Raw genomic sequence first — 8765 nt, 5'->3', positions numbered from 1 at the left:
TGGCTCTCTAATCAGTCTTAAGGGTTTTTCTTGTCGCAAGGAAATTTTGAACGTGTTCAATATTTTCTTGCGAGAAGAAAACTCATTAAGATGGCAAGGAAATTTTGAGCATGTTCAAAAATTCCTTGCAACATGAAAAACCATTACGACTGTTTAGGCAACTGTTAAAACTGTTCAGGAAATGTTGCGACCTTGAACAAACTTCGATGTGAAATCAACAATCGTTAGCGTCGCAAATATTTGCCCCTCAGTGCGATGTGGGCATCAAGGTGGCAGTTGTTGTTAGGCTAGCTAATATTGGCGTTAGCTAGCTGTGTGGGCTAACAAGTTTATTGCTACTGAGCTGAGTTGTAAAGTAGTCGTCTTGCTAACAACACACTGGTGCAAAGCGCACTTTGCCTCTCTGAACATACGCACTCTCTGTCTAGAGAATACAATGATTCTGCCCTTCTTTCCTTCCCATAACGATTAAAATGAATGGAAAAGAAATGTCAACAAGAAATTCGCCTACCAACAAAATGAATGATCATATATTTTGAATGCATCACTCATATTTTGTTATACTACTCCATTTTAACACTTGAAAAGATGTCTCCTTGATCTGTGCTGAGTGAGTATGGGACCAAACTGCTGTCTGGAGAGAAGTGAACTTGTCACTTTCAATTCATTCGTGCAACTTTCAGCAGCACCGCATTCAGTGTGATCTTTATTTTTAGCACAGTGGCTCAATGCATACAGTATGTCAGCACTGTAGTGCGCAAGCGCTGACACTCATTCACAAGAACCTCTTCATTGTGTGTGCGTGTGCGCGCACACACGATGAAGCAGGTCTTGGCTAAAGTTTATTAACTTTCTCTTGGCCAATGAGGTGTCATGTGCGTTTTTCGTGCTGACCAATGGAATAGATGGAGGGGTTGGAGGTGGGTGTTGCTTAGCAACTGCAGGTAGAATCTCAGCTCACGTTGGACCCATTGTTTTATCTCACTTCCCTTGGAGATATTACATGATATGTGCTGTGATTCGTGGGGAAGGGGGGGACACATCTGTCAAATGCGTCACAAAGTTGTTAACTCTATTTTTGCATAGTGAGATAAAATCAGTGACTTTAAATGTATGTTGTCTGAACACTGTCTCTTCTCCCTAAACAAATCCCTACACCGTATGCAAGTGAAAACATTACTTTATACCAAGTTGGACCCAAATATTGATTATAAAGAATACTTCATTGGCTCATTAGTCAGTGATTTAAATGCAATCAAATCAGTCTTGTGCTACATTCTGTTTTATTTCTGATCTCATGTAAGTATATTGTTTCTTCATCCTCAAGTCAAAGACTAAAATGCTTTTACTCATTCCGTCCCGTGATGTTGGATGCAAATCTTTAAATAGGGGTTATGGAAATTCCTAGGATGCACACTGGGTTTTGCATGTAAAACAGGGCCATGAGGATTGTTGTTGACACCCTATGTGACACTGGCAACTACAGCAAACTCAGGAAAGGAAAGAAATTAACAATAAAAAATTGAATGATCTGTATGTCCTATTAGAGTGGAACTGCCGTCAGTATTTTTAATATACTACTGGGATAATAAGGTAAGTGACATTACTTCATATATTCTGAAATGTTTGGTATATATTTCTGCTGATATATCATATTAATATTAAGAGTTTTCATTAGTATGTGCTAATTATACGTGTTTTGGGGGAAGGTAGTACAAAAACATTGCAAATGTGTATATAAATCTTTGTTTTGCTTTTCATAAATGTCAATGGCTGTCACTGTGTAATGCTGTACATTTTGGTACTCATCCAAATTAAGATCGTATAGCTTGGGGCAGGGGAGGTACTGGAGGTGTGACAACTTAATTTGACCTTTTTAGCATTCATGTCGCTCATAGAAGTATATAAAATTTTAAGACACGTGACGGACACTGTGGCAGAGGAGAAGTACTGTGTGTTTTGGTAGAAAGTCTTCTCTACTCTGTGTGTATATTCCATTCTTGGCCCTTTTTATGCGCATTGTACACAGTGTTAAGTATAGATACTTGTGTAATATGACTGTAATAAAAGTAGAAATACTGATTCAACTCCTGTATTTAAGTAAAAGTATGGATTGGGGGGCTTTGACTTAACTTTAACTCATTCACTCCATGCCATTTTCACTGAAGCAACCCCCTTCACTCCTGACTGTTTTTCTGGATTTTGACTGATTTTGCAAGGCCCACAGAATATTGTGTTCTATTACTATAAAAACAGAAAAGAAAGATTAGAGTCTCTTCTTCCATCAGGAAAAATAGTATATTTCTATCTGTTTCTGTTTTGCAGCAATTAGCATTAGAATATAGCTAAGTTTCATCATTATTCACAAATCTGTTTAACTCATTTGCTCCCAAAAACGTATCAATACGTTCTATTTTAACTATTACCGTGCTCCCAAAGACGTATTTATACGTTTTTATGTTTTCTTATGCTAGAGCATACGGCACTGTAGTGTCTGATATTGATGCAGCCTCTGAACTGAAGAGAACGGTTGAAGCAATGATAGTTATTACAAAAATGGCTAGCAGGTGGCAGCAGACTATAAGAGATCAACCAGGGCAATGTTGCAAAAAGCTCTTTCCCCAGTGTTTTAACTCATTCACTCCCAGCCATTTTCACTGAAACAACCCCCTTCGCTCCCAGCTGTTTAACTGGATTTTGACTGATTTTGCAAGGCCCACAGAATGTCATCTATGGCTACAAATACATAGCAAAATAAATATTAGAGTCTCTTCTTTCATCAGGAAAAAAGTATGTTTGTATCTGTTTCCGTTTTGCAGCAATTAGCATTAGACTATAGCCAAGTTTCATCATTATTCACAAACCTGTTGAAAACACTGACAAAAAGAGCTTGCTGCAACATGGCCCTACCTGATCTCTTATACTCTGCTGCCACCTGCTGGATGTTTTTTGTAATAACTACCATTGCTTTAAGCAACCTCTTCAGGTCAGAAGCTGCATCAAAGCCTTCTGTATGCTCTTCCCCCCAAAAAACGTATAAGTACGTTTTGGGGAGTCAAGAACAAAGTTTTTGTTTTGTTTTTTAACGTATTTATACGTGTTTGGGTTTGAATTAATCAGAATCCAGAGGTGGAGAATTCAGGTCCAGAAAGTAAAAAACCCCGACACTTCTTATTGGCAGGTAAACAAGCTCATTCCAGTTGAATAGAAGCACCTGTGTCTAAAGCAAAACTGTGTCAGGGTTTTTACATCCTGGACTTCGATTCTCCATTTCTGCCAGATTACTATGTTTAGACTCGTGTGGACACATTCAAAACATTATTGTAAAGAAAGTCTTTGGGTGGTCTTGTGACCCGTTTTGGGCTTTTTGATGGTTCTGAACAGGCCATTTCAAAATAAAAATACCGCCCATGGGTTAGAATATTAATATTGTGTTTCTGGAATAAGAGTTATGTTGCTGTCCACAAAAAATGACATAATAGTTGCTACAGGGCTCAGGTAACAACCAATAACGCCTCACCTATTTTCTGAGTTTGGTCATGTGACGTTGACACGGAGCCCTTAGCAACTGCGATGTCATGTTCAGTTGACAGCAAGTCGCAAAATGGCCGCCCGCCTGCCTGAGATGGATAAAAGTGGGTGGATTTTTCTACTTAACTCATATTCCACAAATGCAATATTAATCGGAAAGCCATGTTTGGACTATTAGAGGCGCATAGAACATATTATCGTAAATAAAATTTTGGGTTGTCTTGCCCCTTAAAAACAACCTGTTCCCACCATTTTGCTAACATTGTGAACCAAGTAGGGCTCTGCAGATTGGTTCAAGTATCAATAGAATTGATACTAAAGTGAGTATTGGTATCGTATCGATACGACAAGCTAGTATCGATTATTTACATTTATCTATTTATTTTGTTTTTTCATGGGTCCCTCACCTATTCCTTTCGTAGTGCATGCGCATGCGGCACTGGCGGTATATATATATATTTTTTTTTTTTTTGGAATGAATGACATTAGAGTTATTATGCTTCGTTTTAGCTTTTCCAAATGCTAGTTGAACTAGGTATTAGTGTAGCACAGCATGTAAGTATCGTATTATGTCAATCGACTAGAGGAACTTCGGTGGCTGACGTTTCTTTGGGTGCAGAAGAGTGACTGTTACTAAGAATATGAAGATTACTGTATTACTAAATTGCAACTTTAAACAACAGTCTAGGTATGTTTCCGTTGAGGATATTACATTATGACGTGTAAAAAACCAACAAGAAAGTTTTATTTGCAAAAAAAACAAACATGTTATTTAATAAGATTAATCATTTAAAATACCATAATGTTTTATAAACTTAAAGTACTTGATATTGGTATCGGCGATATTGGCACCAGTATTTATTTGATATTGATCGATATAAAAATCTCAAGTATTGCACAGCTCTAGAACTGGATAAGAAAAGAACGCTAAATTAGCTAATAATGACAACTGAAAAATGCATCTATACGTTGTTTTGTTTTTGTCTACTCAGATTAGATGGATGTTTTATTTGTTTATTTATTTTAATACCAGGATGTGATGTTTTTTGGCTGGCACATGAAGACACAGAATATTTGCCACGAAAAATTATGTTAGCTATCTAGCTAACACCAAAATCAATCTCTTAAATAAGGCAATAGATGGGGAATGAATAATTTGGGTCTCTGAATCTGATCACCGTTGTTGTAATGCTCCCTGGTTCGCTGTATTCCACGTTGTTGTTCCTGTAACATGTATAAGAGCCCAAAATCTCATTCAAATCGCAACAGGGGTTGACTATACCTCTATTTGTCTTTTTTATGTGGGGGCATCTGAATAGTAGAAAGCATAGATATGTTTTCAAATGTATGACGTAACCTACTCATGTAAAGTACAGTATACCTAACAAAGAATAAATCTGCTAAAGAACAGAAACAATATCGGTATAGTTTTATAGGTAGTAATGTTATTATCCAGTTTTGTTGGAAAGTTGGCTGGCAGCAAGTCATATGTTTGTTTTTGCCCCCCCACCCCCCTGCCGTTATTTGCCTAGAGGAGGGGGTTACACATTGAGAATAATCAATAGTTTATATGCTAATGCTGACTGATCTTAAGCCTTGTGAGATATGTGAAAGTAATGCGCAATGTCATGCATCACAGTAATTTGACCTCTGAAGTTTTGTGCACCATTAGAGTTGTGTTTTTCCAGACGTGTGCATCTTCAGGGGTACTTGACTAATTCGTAAACTTCCATTTGAAAAACCGGCAATATGACTCATAAGCATTCCTACTTCACTTCTTTATGATGCCTTCCGCAAAACTTTAATTTGTCCCTGGCATCTTTTCTCAACAGATGTTAAGGTTTGAAGGTGATCATCTTCCTGTTAAGGATGTTGTGAGGCAAACACAAGACACCACTTATCAATTCTCTGTGGCCTGTTGGCAGGACCTTGTAGTTAAAGTGAGTGTGAGTGTGTGTGTGTGTGTGTGTGTGTGTGGGGGGGGTACAGTTTCCTTTAACAGGTATTGTCTCCTGTTGTGAAACAATGTGACAGAAAATCAGTAGCACTGTGATGGCTCAGCAGTGCGCCTTGCCCCTTTCCGTTCTCCTCAGGCAGCATATCCAAAGCCCACCTCAGATGTACACTATGTTAGCCTGTGGATGACTCATCCCCAGGAGAATGCAGGTAGTATTGCAAATAAACATTTCACAAATTGCAGAGTCAACTGAAGTACTTCAAATCCGAACCCACACACTGCAAATGCCAACTGATACACCAATGTTGCTTTACTCAGCCGAGAACAACAACAAAAATAATCCCCCTGTGTTCCTGCGTCCCCGCTGTGTTGCGCACGTAATGACAATATCAGTGACACGTACGACGATGAGGCATCAGTTGAACCTCCAGAATTGTATTTTCTTTATTGAAACTGCAAATTTGTCATCATTGCAGCAATTGCCATGGAGACAGGGTGAGTCCCAAACCGAGCACTACGAGACGTCGCTATTGTGCATCGGTGTGTGCTCATTACCCTTTCCTGCAACTTTCAAGAAGCACTGCACACTGAGGGGTGACTCCGTCTCCTCCCGTGGTCAGTAAAAGATGCGCACATTCAGATACTTCCTTGGCATTACTTTACATCTGTTCTATTCTGACCTTCTATTTCCACGCTGGTGTCAAATTGAGTACTTAATGCAGCCCATGATGTTGGCTTTGCTGATATAGTGTCGTTATGTGTTGAATGACTCAATAGCGTTCTAGCTGGTTACCTGTTGTACTGCACTCCATGTTGCCTCAATTCCGTTAAGATGGGTTAAGCGACAATCAATTAGGCACAACCTTAAGCATTTCTTGAGAATAATATGTTATATGTGACCTCACTTGTTTAAACATGACGTTCTGATTAATTATACATTTGTGGATTATGAGTAAAATCCAGCCATGTTTAGCCATCTCGGGGTGTAGCCATTTTGCCACTTTCTGTCGACTGAAGATGACATCACAGCTGCTCAGGGCTCAGGCAAAGACCAATCACAGCTCACCTGTTTCCTGAAGCTGAACTGTGATTGGTTGTTACCTGAGACCTGAGCAACTGTCATGTCATTTTTACTCAACAGCAAGTGGCAAAATGGCAGCCTTCTGATATTGATAAAAACTGCTGGATTTTGCTGCTTAACTCCTATTCCACTAACGCAAATATTAACTCATTCAAACCCAAAAACGGGTAAAAAAATAAAAAATAAATCTATACTTTGTCCTTCGCTTAATATTGGAATATGAGTTAAGCAGCAAAATCCAGCAGTTTTTATCAATATCAGAAGGCGGCCATTTTGCCACTTGCTGTTGCGTGAAAATGACATCACAGTTGCTCAGGTCTCAGGTAACAACCAGTCAAAGCTCAGCTTCAGAAAAACATTTTTCAATACAGTGGTACCTCGGAGTTTGAACATAATTCGTTCCTGCAAAGTGTTCAAAGTCCGAATTGTTCAACCTCCGAAACATTTTTTCCCATAGGAAATAATATGAATGCAATTAATCCATTCCCAAGCTCCAAAAACAGAAAATTCTTATTTTAATTTCTATTTATGTTTTTTACATTTACACCCTGTACAGTACAAAAATACCTTACCTTTTTTGTTGTGGTGTGATGGCATCAGTGGATGAAAAATGCTATGTTTATGCTTAGTGCTGAGTTTGTGTATTTTACATTGGGCATATTGTTAGACTACTAAGCGGTCCTTATGTGCATTGTTTAACGTCAGGTACGTTGTTGAACAGCTAAGGAGGGTCCTGCCAGTATTTACAGAAGTAGTCACGTTAGTTACAACAGTGCGATTATCTCCTTCCTAAATCCACTGTGGTTCGTAGAACTGTACGTTTTTCTTTGCTGCCACTGGCACTGTTGTCTTTCTTTGAGCCCATGGCGAAGAAAATTTCAAATACACTCACAAATGTATGGAGCACCTCCGGGAGTATTTCGCTCTGACTGGAAATGAGCAGCGCATCGTCTCAACTACCGCGACGTGAGCATTCGGCCTTGCTTGGCTTCACTCGACTACCCTTTTTCAAGGTACGTTCGGCTTAGCTTGCTTTGCTTGGGATTTCGAACCCCGAAAATGAGTTCAAACTCCGAGGCTTTTTTTTACTCCGACTTTTGGGTTGAAGTCCGATTTGTACGAATTCCGAGACGTTCAAACTCTGAGGTTTCACTGTACTTTGTCCTTCACTCCCAAAAACGTGTTAACACGTTTTTATGGGGGGAGGGGGCATACAGAAGGCTTTGATGCAGCTTCTGACCTGAAGAGGATGCTTAAAGCAATAGTAGTTATTTAAAAATATATATATATATATATATATATATATTTTTTTTTTTTTTTTTAAACAGCCAGCAGGTGGCAGCAGAGTATAGTAGATCAGCCAGGGCCATGTTGCAACAAGCTCTTTTTGTCAGTGTTTTCACCAGGAATGTAAATATTGATTAAACCTAGCTATATTCTAATGCTAATTTCTGAAAAACAGAAACGGATACAAATATACTTTTTTTCTGATGAAGGAAGAGACTCTAATCTTTCTTTTAGTAGGTTCTATGTTTGTATAGGACATAATATTCGGTGCAACTTGCAAAATCAAAATCCAGTAAAACAGCCAGGAGCGAAGAGGGTTGTTTCAGTGAAAATGGCAGCGAGTGAATAAGTTAACCAGAATACCGTATTTAGACAAGTGGGGCTGCATAAAACATATTACTGTCAATAAATAATTGGTGGTTGACTTGCCCTTTAACCAATTCTCAATGACCAATCAATGGACTAATATGGTTATTATGCCAATCGCTGGTTACTTTATCATGATGCCCATGCAGAAATAATGGGGCACTAATTAGCGAACCGCCAGGCTTCCTATTTGGATGGGCTGTGACTGAGAAGACAAATTCCTTGTGTGTTTTTACACACTTGGCCAATAAATCTGATTCTAATTCCTAATATGTTTTTCCTTCCTTACTTTTTCATTAAAAAATGTTTATGTGCAGTACAATGTTACAAAAGAAAATAATTTTGTGTGGGTGCAACATCGTGAATTCATCTTTTCCTCTTTAAGTCATATTGTGGCCAACCCAAGCATGATCCGGCCCTCAGGTCAGGAATCACAGGAGGGAAAGACACCACACAAGAACTGCAAGCTTGACCTACGTATGCTTTTTGTGGAGGCGGCAATGTTAAAACGCTTAGCAACCACGCTGCCCTGAACAATACTAA

The sequence above is a fragment of the Vanacampus margaritifer genome, chromosome 4 (assembly GCF_051991255.1).
Source record: "Vanacampus margaritifer isolate UIUO_Vmar chromosome 4, RoL_Vmar_1.0, whole genome shotgun sequence".
NCBI classification, from domain to species: Eukaryota; Metazoa; Chordata; class Actinopteri; order Syngnathiformes; family Syngnathidae; genus Vanacampus; species Vanacampus margaritifer.
The sequence above is the reverse complement of the archived record's forward strand: the minus strand, read 5'-3'. Positions refer to the sequence as shown.